Here is a 14,997-nt window from a genome sequence, read left to right as displayed (position 1 = left end):
AATGCCATTATATTGGAGTTGTTGAATTTTGTGGAGGTACCAGTAGACTTCAGTAGGTTAATTTGGTGTCTATTTTCAAAAAGAAGACATAGACAACTACACACCTATTTATAAAATGCAAGAGACATTTATAAGTAAACTTTATAATTAGCTGTACAAAATAACATGATAAATAGCAGCCAGCATGGGTTTGAAAAAGGAATTTCTTACCTGACCAATCTCTTCATGTTTTGATATGGTGACATCCAAATGGATTTTGGAGAACCCTACAACTAATCTGTCGAGACATCCAAAAAGCATTTAACAAAGTTCTGTATAAAATACTTCTAGTTTAGCTGGAAACAGTTGTAATTTTTGGAAATGGGTTAAAAATTGGATGAGCATTCGAAATTTGTGTGTTCTATGAGAGAAATTATATCATGGTGGTGTGGAAATGCTGAGTGTGTTGTCCCAGGAATCTCTATTGGGACAGCTACTATTTCTAATTTATATCAATGACTTGGATACACAAAGTTATTGTGAATTAGTAAAATTTGAAGAAGATACCAAACTAGGAAGGACAGTTGATTCCAAAGAGGCAACTTGGAAACTACAAAATATGTAAGTTAGTGGAACAATGGCAGAAATATTTTAATACTGACATGCTAGGCCCCCACCTGCTAAGAATGAGGTACATTAATTTTGTCGTGAACATTGATTTTAAACTGTTACTGGAGTAAAGAAAGGACTTGTTAAACAGATCAGCTGTGGCTGGAAAATACATTTGCAAATTAACAGACAGTGATTGGAAGGACAAAAGACCATTCCCTGACATATTCAATCCACAATGGACCTTGATCACCAGGTATTGTGTGTAAGAGGAGCATTTCGGTGACTGCTAAAGTGATATAATTCCAATCCAAGATGTGGTTAGATCAGTTCATCACATGACTAACCTGTTTGGCAACCTGGGTTTTTTGAATTGTACAAACAGTTTGAACAGAGTGTCCGTTTGCTCCTGGACTAAGAAAATCTCTCCTGTCTGCTCTCATCTCTTTCTCACAAGCCTCTGAATTCACTGAAGACACATGAACCGCAAGAGACAAAGGTCTCCAACAGCGAACAAGGTTTAAGAAGAATACTGGACCCCAACGCAATGCAAGATCTACGTACAATCAAGGACTTCTACAGTGAGCTCGAAGAACCGTAACAAAAACTCGTCAGATATTGTCTCAAACTTTTCCATTTTATTTTTCTTTTCTTTTCTGTCTCTATTTCCATGTGTGTATCGTGTATGCATGCTAGCGTGGCTGTGTCTTGTATCCGTAGGTATCAACCAAATTAAAGTTCAAGTTTGATAAATTTCAACCCTCTTTTCTTTAAACCTAAGGAAGCCTGTTTGTGCTGGTTTCTTTGCCTTATAATTGGAAAGTGGGGAACAAGGATTCACCAAGGGGGAGCTAAAGATACGGTGTGTTTAAAAGTAAACCCTGATATGGTAAGACCAGATGAAGGCTGAGAGGGACCCCTAGACACCTTTCTCACCTAGTCGTAACAATACGGACAAGTGTAAAGTACTGCACATAGAGGTGATACCCATTTTTCTTCCTTTCAGTGTTGTTGAAATAGCTAAAAATGAAGTTGCAAGTGATCAAGGTATCAAGCAGACTTTACACGCAACATATTCAGTGCTTGCAGAGCAGGCTTCAAAGTAGGAAGAATACTGAACTATATAGTAACACAGTAGAATACCAATCAGAGGCAGTCATACTCACATTACATAATGCTTTGGTCAGACAGTGCCTTGAGTACAATGTCCCATTCTAGCCACTGAGTTGCAAGGATGATATTGAATACAGAGACATATTTTTATTTTCTTAGTAATTTTAATCAGCTTGTTACATTTGTATGTTTAAGATCTTTGGCAGTTACGTTGTCAGTGGTGCCTTTTGACTTTTATTGGCATGAGGAAAAATGGGCGATATTTGACGTCCATTATATGTTTTCCAACATATTACTGTGTTGTTTTTCTTAATCCCATTTGCTTAAAACTTGTTCTTCTTGCTCTGATGTAGGTAATGCTCTAAAACGATAGTTTTCCAACTTTTCTGTCTCGATGACTCACTGTAAATATTGACATACACCTGAATTACCCTGTCCTTCATTCCAAAGGGTGGCATCAGCTAATCGAGGAAAACAGTGCTATAATACCAATACCACAATAGCAATAATCTGCTAAGTAAATAGAAACGGAGAAGTACACAAATCTTATGAACTGTCTGCGAAGGCTCATGTGGAGCATAAACACTGCTGAATGGCCTGTTTCTATGTAAATTCTATGTATTTCGGAATCTTTTCATTCTTAGGGTTCAGGCATTCTTATTTGAAAGCCTTTGTTCTATATGAGGATGGGATACAGAGTGGATTTACAGTCGGGGGTGATGCACAGTCAAATATAGAAGAGAAACTGAGTCAGTCTGGAAGGCAGAGCAAATATAGACCTGTTAAGGCACAAGTGAAAAATGCAATGCTGGATTGTATATATTTTAATGCAAGGAGTCTTACTAGTAAGGCAGATGAATTGAGGGCATTGATTAGCACATGGGATTATGATATTGCTATCACAGAGACATGGTTAAGGGAGGGGCAGGATTGGCAGCTCAATATTCCAGGGTATAGAATCTTCAGGCATGACGGGGAGGGGGTAAAATAGGAGGTGACATTGCACTGTTGATCAAGGAGTCAATTACTGCAGTAAGGAGGGATGATATCTTAGAAGGTTCCTCAAATGAGGCCATATGGGTAGAACTTAAAAGCAAAAAGGGGGCAATCACTTGGCTCGGAGTGTACTACAGGCCTCCAAACAATCAGGGAGAGGTAGAGGAGCAGATATGTAGGCAAATCTCAGAGTGGGGTAAAAATATTAGGGTAATATAGTTGGGGATTTCAACTTACCTAATATCAACTGGGATAGTCTCAGTGCAAAAGGCTTAAAGGGGGCGGAATTCTTAAAATGCATACAAGAGAGCTTTTTGAGCCAGTACGTAGATAGTCCTACAAAAGAAGGGGCAGTACTGGACCTAATCCTCGGGAATGAAGCCGGACAAGCGGTAGAGGTGTCAGTGGGGGAACATTTTGTGGATAGTGACCATAACTCTGTATGATTTAAGGCAGTTATAGAAAAGGACAAAGATGGACCGAAAATAAAGGTACTGAATTGGGGGAAGGCCGATTTTAAGATGATAAAACAAGATCTGGGCAAAGTGGACTGGGAGCAGCTACTTGTAAGAAGGTCGACATCAGATCAGTAGGAGTCATTCAGAGAGAAAATAGTGAGAGTTCAGAGCCAACATGTACACATTAAGGTGAAGGGTAGGACCAACAAGTCCGGGGAACCCTGGATTGTTTGGGATTATAGAGGATTGGATTAGTAAAAAAAAAAGGAGGCTTATGGCAGATTCAGAGTGCTGAAAACAGTGGAGGCACTAGAGGAGTATAGAAAGTGTAGGGGGGGTGGTTACTTAAAAAAGTAATTAGGAGAGCGAAGAGGGGACACTGGCGGGCAAGGTAAAAGAAAACCCGAAGGCGTTTTATAAGTATATTAAGGGCAAGAGGATAACCAGGGAAAGAGTGGGGTCCATTAGGGACCAAAGTGGCAATCTGTGTTTGGAGCCGGAGGGCATAGATGAGGTTTTAAATGATTACTTTTCATCTGTGTTCACTGTGGAGAAGGACGATGTAGGTGTAGAGATCAGGAAGGGGGATTGTGATATACTTGAACATATTAGCATTGAAAGGGAGGAAGTATTAGCTGTTTTAGTGGGCTTAAAAGTGGATAAATCCCCAGGCCCAGATGAGATGTATCCCAGGCTGTTATTTGAGGCAAGGGAGGAGATAGCAGGGGCTCTGACACAAATTTTCAAATCCTCTCTGACCACAGGATTGGAGGCCAGCGAATGTGGTACCATTATTTAAGAAGGGTAGCAGGGATAAACCAAGTAATTACAGGCCGGTGAGTCTAACTTGAGTGGTTGCGAAACTATTGGAAAAAATTTTGAGGGACAGGATTAATCTCCACTTGGAGAGGCAGGGATAGTCAGCGTGGCTTTGTCAGGGAGATCGTGTCAGACTAAGTTGATTGAATTTTTTGAGGAGGTGATGAAATGTGTAGATGAGGGTAAAGCAGTTGATGTAGTTTACATGGACTTCAGTAAGGCTTTTGATAAGGTCCCGCATGGGAGATTGGTTAAGAAGGTAAGAGGCCATGGGATCCAGGGCAATTTGGCAAATTGGATCCAAAATTGGCTTAGTGGCAGGAGGCAGAGTGTAATGGTCGAGGGTTGTTTTTGCGAGTGGAAGCCTGTGACCAGTGGTGTACAACAGGGATTGGTGCTGGGATCCTTGCTGTTTGTAGTGTACGTTAATGATTTAGACGTGAATATAGGAGGTATGATCAGTAAGTTCGCAGAAGACACGTAATTTAGTGGTGTCGTAAATAGTGAGGAGGAAAGCCTTAGATTACAGGGCGATATAGATGGGCTGGTATGATGGTCGGAGCAGTGGCAAATGGAATTTATTCCTGAGAAGTGTGAGGTGATGCATTTTGGGAGGACTAGCATAGCAAGGGAATATACAATGGATGTTCGGACCCTAGGAAGTACAGAGGGACTTGGTGACTTGTCCATAGATCACTGAAGGCAACAGCACAGGTAGACAAGGTGGTTAGGAAAGCATATGGGATACTTGCCTTTATTAGCCGAGGTATAAAATATAAGAGCAGGGAGTTTATGATGGAACTGTATAAAATGCTAGTTAGGCCACAGCTGGAGTACTGTGTATAGTTCTGGGCGCCACACTATCGGAAGGATGTGATTGCACTGGAGTGGGTGCAGAGGAGATTCACCAGGATGTTGCCCAGGTTTGGAGCATTTCAGCTATGAAGAGAGACTGAAAAGGCTCGGGTTGTTTTCCTTAGAGTATAGAAGGCCGAGGGGCGATATGACTGAGGTATACAAAATTATGAGGGGCATTGATAGGTTAGATAGGAAGAAACTTTTTCCTTTAGCGGAATGAATAATTTGCATTTGTCTTTACCAAGGAAGAAGATGCGACCCAGGTCGTGGTGAAAGAGGAGGTAATTAATACACAGGAAAGATTTAAAATTGATGATGAGGTATTACATATTACATAAAGTTGATAAAGTATCAGGACTGGATGAGATGGATCCAAGGATACTGAGGGAAGTGAGAGTGGATGTTGCAGAGGCACTGACCATAATTTTCTAGCCTTCCTTAAGAATCAGGGTATGGTGCCAGAGGACTGGTGTATTGTGTCCAGTTCTGGGCACCACACTTTGGGAAGGATGTGAAAGGGTTAGAGAGGATGCAGAAAAAATGAACAAAAATGGTTCCAGGGATGAGGAACTTCAGTTACATGAATGTATAGGAGAAGCTGAGGCTGTTTTCCTTGACGAAGAGACAATTAAGAGGAGATTTGATAGGGGTGTTCAAAATCATGAAAGGTCTGGACAGAGTAGATAGGGAGAAACTGTTACTGTTGGTGGATAGGTCGAGAACCAGAGGGCCTTGATTTAAGATGATTGGCAAAAGAAGCAATGGGACATGACTCTTTTACACAGCACGTGGTTAGTATCTGGAATACACTGCCTGAGAGTGTGGTGAAGGCAGATTCAATCGTAACTTTCAGTAGAGAATTGCATAATTATCTAAACGCAAAAATTTGCACAGCTATGGGGAAAAGGCAGGGGAATGGTACTCGATGGGTTGCTCTGGCAGAGAGCTGGCACTGACATGATGAGCAGATTGGGGTCCTTTTGTGATGTAACCATTGTCATGCAGGCCCCCAACTGCCAAGAATGTGGCAAATTAATTTTGCCATATGAACGTTGGATGAACTGCAACAATTGTTTATCCCTGTCTGGCGCAAAAGTAAAACGGGAAAGGTAGCCAAACCATGGCTTACAAGGGAAATTAGAAATAGCATTAGATCCAAGGAAGAGGCATGTAAATTTGCCAGGAAAAACAACCGACCTGAGGATTGGGAGCAGTTTAGAATTCAGCAAAGGAGGACCAAGGGATTGATTAAGAAGGGGAAAATAAGAGTACGAGAGCAAGCTTGCAGGGAACATAAAAACTGACTGTAAAAGTTTCTATAGATATGTGAAGAAAAAAAGATTGGTGAAGACAAATGTAGGTCCCTTACAGTCAGAAACCGGGGAATTTATTATGGGAAATAAAGAAATGGCTGACCAACTAAATGCATACTTTGGTTCTGTCTTCACAAAGGAGGACACAAATATCATTACCAGAAATGTTGGGGAACTCAGGGCTTAGTGAGAGAGAGGAACTGAACGAAATCAGTATTAGTGGAGAAATGGTATTGGGGAAATTGATGGGATTGAAGGTCGATAAATCCCCAGGGCCTGATGGTATGCATCCCAGAGTACTTAAGGAAGTAGCCCGAGAAATAGTGGATGGATTGGTGGTCATCTTCCAAGATTCTATAGACTCTGGAACAGTTCCTACAGATTGGAGGGTAGCTAATGTAATCCCACTATTTAAAAAGGGAGGTAGAGAGACAGCAGGGAATTATAGACCAGTCAGCCTGATGTCAGTAGTGGGGAAAATTCTAGAGTCCGTTATCAAAGATTTTATAGCAGAGCACTTGGAGAACAGTGGTAGAATCGGGCAGAGTCAGCATGGATTTACGAAAGGGAAATCATGCTTGACAAATCTGCTAGAATTCTTCGAGGATGTAGCTAGTAGAGTTGATGAGGGGGAGCCAGTGGATGTGGTTTATTTGGACTTTCAGAAGGCTTTTGACAAAGTCCCACATAAGAGATTAGCGTGTAAAATTAAAGCGCACGGGATTGGGGGTAGTGCATGCGATGGATAGAAAATTGGTTGGCGGGCCGGAAACAGTAGGGATAAATGGGTCTTTTCCCAATGGCGGGCAGTGACTAGTGGGGTGCCGCAGCAATCGGTGCTAGGACCCCAGCTATTCACAATATATATTAATGATTTAGATGAGGGAACTAAATGTAATATCTCCAAATTTGCAGATGACACAAAACTTGTGAAGTTTTGAGTTGTGAAGAGGATGCAGAGAGGCTTCAGGGTGATTTGGACAAGTTGAGTGAGTGGGCTAATGCATGGCAGATGCAGTATAATGTGGATAAATGTGAGGTTATCCACTTTGGTAGCAAAAACAGGAAGGCAGATTATTATCTGAAAGGCTACAAACTGAGAGAGGGGAATATGCAGCGAGACCTGGGTATTCTCATACACCAGTCGCTGAAGATAAGCATGCAGTTGCAACAGGCGGTAAAAAAGGCAAATGGCATGTTGGCCTTCATAGCAAGAGGATTCGAGTACAGGAGCAGGGATGTCTTGCTGTAGTTATACAGGGCCTTGGTGAGGCCACACTTGGAATATTGTGTGCAGTTTTGGTCTCCTTATCTGAGGGAGTGCAGCGAAGGTTTACCAGACTGATTCTTGGGATGGCAGGACTGACTTATGAGGAGAGATTGAGTCGGTTAGAATTATATTCGCTGGAGTTCAGAAGAGTGAGGGGGGATCTCATAGAAACTTATAAAATTCTAACAGGACTTGACCGGGTAGATGCAGGAAGGATGTTCCCAATGGTGGGGGAGTCCAGAACCAGGGGTCATAGTCCAAGGATATGGGGTAAACCTTTCAGGACTGAGATGAGGAGAAATTGCTTCACCCAGAGAGTGGTGAGCCTGTGGAATTCGCTACCACAGAAAGCAGTTGAGGCCAAAACATTGTATGTTTCAAGAAGGAGTTAGATATAACTCTTGGGTCTAAAGGGATCAAAAGGTATGGGGCGAAAGCAGGAACAGGCTACTGAGTTGGATTATCAGCCCTGATCATAATGAATGGCCTATTCCTCCTATTTTCTACGTTTCTATGATTTCAAACTTGCGGGGAAGAGACGGCCTGTTACAAGGACTGCCAGACACTTAGCTGAAAAAACATTTGCATACTAACAGACAGTGCTTGTGGAGACAAAAGGACCATTCCCTGACACATTCAACCCACAATGGATTTTGATCACCAGACATTGAAGGTGTAAGGAAGAGCATTCCAGAGACTGCTAAGGTAGTACAATCCACAGAAGCCAGGACTGGTTAAACCAGCTGGTCACATGACTAACTGACTGGTCCAGGGTTTTTTGAACCAGCCACAGTGGTTTTGAACTCAGAAAAGACTGTTTGCTCCTGGAGTGAGAGGACCTCTCCTGTCTGCTCCCATCTCATTCTCACAAGCCTCTGGTCCCACTGAGGACACATGAACTTCAAGAGGGAAAAGTCTCCTACATCGAGCAAGGTTTAAGAAGAATACTGGGCCCCAACGAAAAGCAAGACCTACCTACAATCAAGTACTTTACAGCGAACTCAAAGAACAGTAACCAAAACCATCTTCAGATATTGCCTCAAATTTATCCACTTTTTTTCTTCTCTTTTCTGTCTCTATCTGAATGTGTATATCGCGTATGCATGCTAGCCTGGGTGCGTCGCGTATCCGTAGGCGTTAACCGAATTAGAGTTTAAGTTTAATAAAGTTCAACCTTTTACTTTAAACCTAAGAAACCCTGTTTGTGCTAGTTTCTTTGCCTTATAATTGGAAGTTAGTGAACAAGGATTCACTCGGGGAGCTAAAAAAAAACCTGCTGTGTTTAAAATTAAACCCTGTTATGGTAAGACCAGTTGAAGGCTGAGGGAACCCTAGACCCCTTTCTCATCTGGCCGTAACAGTATTCTATGATTCTAACATCTTAAAATTAGAGCCAGGCCATTTCGGAGTGAATTCAGGAAACACTTTTTTATACAGCATATCCACAATGTGATTACAAGAGCAGGGCAGAAATTGGGGACTGTCCAACAAATGGCTTACCTTTTGACTTCTCAAAGCTTCCCAAATGTTTGCAAGATCTAAACAGGAGTGTGATAAAATACTGATTATTTACCTGGATGGATGTAGCTGCAACAACACTTAGAAAGCTCAATACTATCCAGGACAAAGCAGTTTGCTCCTACCATTAGACTCCATACCCACTTCCTCTGTCATCATGAGCACTGTGGCTGCAAGTAAGTACAATCTTCAGGATGCATTGTAGCAACTCACCAAGGCTACTTCGACAGCACATTTCTCGTCTGTGACCTGTACCACAAAAAAAGGCAATAACATGGGGACACCATCATTTCCGCCCTAAATTCCAGACTATCCTGACTTGGACATATATCAGTTTCCTCACTGTCAGCTGGAGTACTGTGTACAGTTCTGGGCGCCACACTATCGGAAGGATGTGTTTGCACTGTAGAGGGTACAGAGGAGATTCACTAGGATGTTGCCTCGGCTGGAGCATTTCAGCTATGTAGAGAGACTGGATAGGTTAGGTTTGTTTTCCTTTGAGTGGAGAAGACTGCGGGGAGCCCTGATTGAGGTATACAAAATTATGAGGGGCATTGATAGGGTAGATAGGAAGAAACTTTTTCCCTTAGCGGAGGTGTCAATAACCAGGGGGCATAGACTTCAGGTCAGAGGCAGGAGGTTTAGAGGGGATTTGAGAAACATTTTTTCACCCAGAGGGTGGTTGGAATCTGGAACACACTACCTGAAGAGGTGGTGGAGGCAGGAACGCTCACAACATTTAAGAAGTATCCAGATCAGCACTTGAAACGCCATAGCATACAAGGCTACAGGGGCCAAGTGCTGGAATTTGGATTAGAACAGATAGGTGCTTGATGGCTGTCACGGACACGATGGGCCTGTTTCTGTGCTGTATAACTCTGACTATCACCAGCTCTTTGATGCGATGAAAGCTGCTTGTTCTGTGCCCCAATACCATCCTTTGCACTGAGCTGGCATAAAGGGTCACACTCTGATGACAGATTGGGCAAGAACTTGGCTAGGTAGTTCACAAATCCAACAAGTCGTTGAACGGCCTTCACCTTTGTTGGTTGCTGAATCTCTGCTACACCTCACATCTTATCAGGATCAGGGTCCTTTTGCTGTCCAGTACATGCCCTATGTACTTGACTTCAGTCATCTTCAGCTGCAGCTTTTTCTTGTTTCAGTTCAGATTCACCTTGCGAGCACTCTCTTGCAATCTCACTAGATTCCGATTATGATCTACAATGGCATCTCCATTGTATCTCCACATCCATAGACTAGAAGGTCATCTACGATTGCTTGCATCCTGGTAGACTATTGACTGTCTCATGGTGTCTGTGTTGGTACTCCTCAGGAGCAGTAGAAATGCCAAACGGCATGCACAAGCATGTGTACCACCCAAATGCCATCCAGAAAGTAGTTAGAAAGCTGCTGCCTTTATCCAACTTCACTTGCCAGTGTCCATCCTTCGAATCTAGGGTAGTAAAGGCTTATGCTGTGGCAAGTTGACGCAGAACGTCTTCAGTGGTTGGTATAGGGTAGTAAGATCTCTTCAAAGGTTTATTGAGGTCCTTTGGCTTTATCTTTAGGTCACCATCTTGGATAATTTCACACAAGTCTGTGAAGTTTGATGTCGCACGTAGAACCAATGTCTATCTGACACCTCACATCAGCTTGATGCCCTCCTGCAGTCATCATTCCAGCAGTCACAAAGCCACGTTCTACCTCTAGACTTGACGGCACCGACATCTTTTAAGTTTAGAGTGATTTGTCAGAACCATTTGACATCACTCCATCAGCCATCTTTATAGGCTTCCTTTTCTTTATAGCACAAAATTTGCGTGCAAAGTGGTTTAGCTTCTTGCAGTTAGAGCACTGCTTTCCCCACACTGGACATACTTCCTTTTTCTTCTTGTGGTGTCCTTTACAGTATTTACATCTAGTACTACTGGCCCTTCTGAAAGTTGTCATTCCTTTTCATCATTGACTTCTGCTTGGAAGGCTTGGACTGCCTCTCAGCATAGTGCACAGCCTTGTTGATTCTCTCATCAGTACTCTTCAGCTATTGATTAATCATCTCTGAGCTTCTGCACATGCCAGTAGCTTTCTTGAGAGTAAGCTTCTCTTCTTTCAGCAGACAGATGGGCAATAGGGATGGGCAATAAATGCTGGCCTAGCCAGCGACGCCCACATCCCAAGAATGAATAAAAACAAAATGCTCTCACAGCAGGATCTCTTGCTCCTTAGACAATTCTGTCTCTTATGAAATCATCCTTCAGTTGCTCAAACTCTCAAGACTTAGCTAGACTTCTCAGTACACTCACAGACTGATCACTATTCTCCCTTGCTTCCTGAGCTCTTTTGTTAAACACATAGTGTTCATAAATGATATTATTAGAGGGTTCAATGTGGATGTTCAAGGCCTCCAAAATCTCCCAAGTCTTGCTTTTCTTCTCCTTAGTGAGATACAGTTTGTAACACTCCTTCCCCATCAATGATAACAGAGTTGCTACTCTTACCTGTCAGGGTTTCTGATCCAATTCTGTGGCAATCTCATGATTCTGCCATGACAGCAAGAATTGCTAATTTCCTTTCAAATCTTCCTTCATGTACATAGGAGCAGCTACTAGAAAATTCAAAGCCAATAATGACTTACCCAGCTGTCGATGTCCTGTGCAAAGTTGCAGACAGGAGTTTTAAACTCTGATGTTTTGCACATCTGCCTGTCTAAGAGCTATCAAAGGCCTCAAATCCTGGTTACTTACTTGTGACACCATGTTCCATGCTACTGTCTAAAGCCTTTATTTGCATACGATATCAGAGGTCACGTGTATGGCAAGCCAAAGTGTGAAAAAGTATTTATCTAAACAAAAGTAGGTAATGTATTACTTGGATTGCAGGACAAATGTAACTGATGCAACCCTAAATTTTGAAACTTTCTAAGTCAAGTGAACTATCTTCAGATTCAATCTCAGATGTTTTAATGAAAGAGAGCCAGTGGGATAGTCAGCTGTTCTTTTACTTGAAAAATGTCACCAGCAACTGGAGGCTGGTGAGCAGAACTCTGTTAAGCTTACATCTGTAAGCACAGGGCTTTGTTTAGTCTCTGGTTAAGAGTGAGCATTGCAGTTCCAGGCTTTCCCCCCTTGCCATTACAGCTAGTGCAAGTGTCAAATCAGTACAGCTACACTTCAGAGAATCACAGAATTGTTACAGTGCAGAAGAAGGCCTTTCAGCTCATCGTTTCAGCACCGGCTCTCTGAAATTTACAATCTCATACACTTTCATTTGCAATTTATATAAATGACTTGAATGAAGGGACTGGAAGGTATGATTGCTAAATTTGCTGATGACACAAAGGTAGGAAAGTAAGTTGTGAAGAGGACATAAAGAGGCTACAAAGGGATATAGACAGGTTAAGTGAGTGGGAAAAGATCTGGCAAATGGAGTATAATGTGGGAAAATGTGAAATTGTCCATTTTGGCAGGAAGAATAAAAAAGGATATTATCTAAATGGTAAGAGACTGCGGAGCTCTGAGATGCAGAGGGATCTGGGTGTCTTAGTGCGTGAATCGCAAAAGGTTCAGCAAGAGGAGCAGATATGTAGACAGATATTGGAAAGATATAAAAGCAACAGGGTGGTGGGTGATTTTAACTTCCCCTATATTGACTGGGACTCACTTAGTGCTAGGGGCTTGGATGGGGCAGAATTTGTAAGGAACATCCAGGAGGTTGTCTTGAAACAATATGTAGATAGTCCAACTAGGGAAGGGGCCGTACTGGACCTGGTATTGGGGAATGAGCCCGGCCAGGTGGTCGAAGTTTCAGTAGGGGAGCATTTCGGGAACAGTGACCATAATTCCGTAAGTTTTAAGGTACTTGCAGATAAGGAAAAGAGTAGTCCTTGGGTGAACGTGCTAAATTGGGGGAAGGCTAGTTATAACAATATTAGGCAGGAACTGAAGAATTTAGATTGGGGGCGGCTGTTTGAGAGTATATCACTATCTGACATGTGGGAGTCTTTCAGACGTCAGTTGACTAGAATCCAGGATCGGCATGTTCCTGTGAGGATGAAGGATAAGTTTGACAAGTTTCGGGAACCTTGGATAACGAGGGATATTGTGAGCCTAGTCAAAAAGAAGAAGGAAGCATTCGTAAGGGCTAGAAGGCTGGGAACAGACGAAGCCCTTGAGGAATATAAAGGAAGTAGGAAGGAACTTAAGCAAGGAGTCAGGAGGGCTAAAAGGGGTCATGAGAAGTCATTGGCAAACAGGATTAAGGAGAATCCCAAGGCTTTTTATATGTATGTAAAGAGCAAGAGGGCAGCCAGGGAAAGGGTTGGCCCACTCAAAGACAGAGGAGGGAATATATGCGTGGAGCCAGAGGAAATGGGCAAGGTACTAAATGGGTACTTTGCATCAGTATTCACCAAAGAGAAGGACTTGGTGGATGATGAGTCCAGGGAAGGGAGTGTAGATAGTCTGGGTCATGTCGATATCAAGAAGGAGGAGGTGTTGGGCGTCTTGAAAAACATTAAGGTAGATAAGTCCCCAGGGCCTGAAGGATGTGGAGGCTTTGGAGAGGGTACAGAAGAGGTTTACCAGGATGTTGCCTGGTCTGGAGGGTATTAGCTATGAGGAGAGGTTGGATAAACTCTGGTTGTTTTCACTGGAATGACAGAGGTGGAGGGGCGACATGATAGAGGTTTACAAAGTTATGAGCGGCATGGACAGAGTGGATAGTCAGAAGCTATTTCCCAGGGTGGAAGTCAGTTACTAGGGGACATAGGTTTAAGGTGCGAGGGGCATAGTTTAGAGGGGATGTGTGAGGCAGGTTTTTTACACAGAGGGTGGTGAGTGCCTAGAACTTGCTGCCGGGGGAGGTGGTGGAAGCAGGTACGATAGCAACGTTTAAGAGGCATCTTGACAAATACATGAATAGGATGGGAATGGAGGGATACGGACCCCGGAAGTGCAGAAGGTTTTATTTTAGACAGGCATCACGATCGGCGCAGGCTTGGAGGGCCAAATGGCCTGTTCCTTTGCTGTACTGTTCTTTATTCTTTGTTTAATTAGGAAAGCTAATAGAATGTTATCGTTCATTGCGAGGAGAATCGAATACAAAAGTAGGGAGGTTATACTTCAGTTATACAGGGTATTGGTGAGACCACATCTGGAGTACTGTGTACAGTATTGGTCTCCTTATTTAAGGAAGGATGTAAATGCGTTGGAAGTAGTTCAGAGAAGGTTTACTAGACTAATACCTGGAATGGGCAGATTGTCTTATGAGGAAAGTTGGACAGGTTAGACTTGTATCTGCTGGAATTTAGAAGAGTAAAAGGTGACAACTGAAACATATAAGATCCTGAGGGGTCTTGACAGGGTGGATGTGGAATGGATGCTCCCCCTTATGGGGGAATCTAGAACTAGGGGCCACTATTTAAAAATAAGGGGTTGCTCATTTAAGACAAAGTTGAGGAGAAACATTTTCTCTGAGGGTTGTGAGTCTTTGGAACTCTCTTCCTCAAAGGGCAGTGGAAGCAGAGTCTTTGAATATTTTTAAGGCAGAGGTAGGTAGATTCTTGATAAGCAAGGGGGTGAAAGGTTGTTGGGGTAGGCGGGAACGTGGAGTTGAGGTTACAATCAGATCAGCCATGATCTTATTGAATGACGGAGGGGCCGAGTGGCCTACTGTTGCTCCTTCTTCGGATGTATGTATGGTCGTATGAATGACCAACTCACTTAGTGTAATTCCCTCACCTTCTCCCTGTAACCCTGCACATTCTTCCTTTTCATATAACAGTGGAATTCCCTATTGAATGCTTCAATTGAACCTTCCTCCACCACACTGTCAGGCAGTGCATTCCAGACCTTAACCACTGCGTGAAAAAGTTTTTCCTCATGCCGCTTTTGCTTCTTTTATCACTTAAATCTCGAGTGCCCTCTTGTTCTCGATCCATTCACGAGTGGGAACAGTTTCTCCCTACCTACTTTGTCCAGACCCCACATGATTTTGATTTGTTTTTGATCATGCTTTACATTTTAAGGTTGAATTTACAAGTTTAGTGTTGATACAAAATGGT

At 42.7% G+C, this 14,997-nt stretch overlaps 1 protein-coding gene across 2 annotated transcripts in view; it reads left to right on the top strand.

Moving 5' to 3' along the window:
- The window catches only part of bckdhb (branched chain keto acid dehydrogenase E1 subunit beta), a 372,243-nt gene that overhangs the window by 56,478 nt on the left and 300,768 nt on the right, over positions 1–14,997 (top strand). The gene's annotated exons all lie outside the window — the stretch shown is intronic.

This window comes from Heterodontus francisci, chromosome 3 (assembly GCF_036365525.1).
Source record: "Heterodontus francisci isolate sHetFra1 chromosome 3, sHetFra1.hap1, whole genome shotgun sequence".
Lineage (NCBI taxonomy): Eukaryota > Metazoa > Chordata > Chondrichthyes > Heterodontiformes > Heterodontidae > Heterodontus > Heterodontus francisci.
Note: the sequence above shows the minus strand (reverse complement) of the source record. Positions and strands in the feature narration are given on the sequence as shown.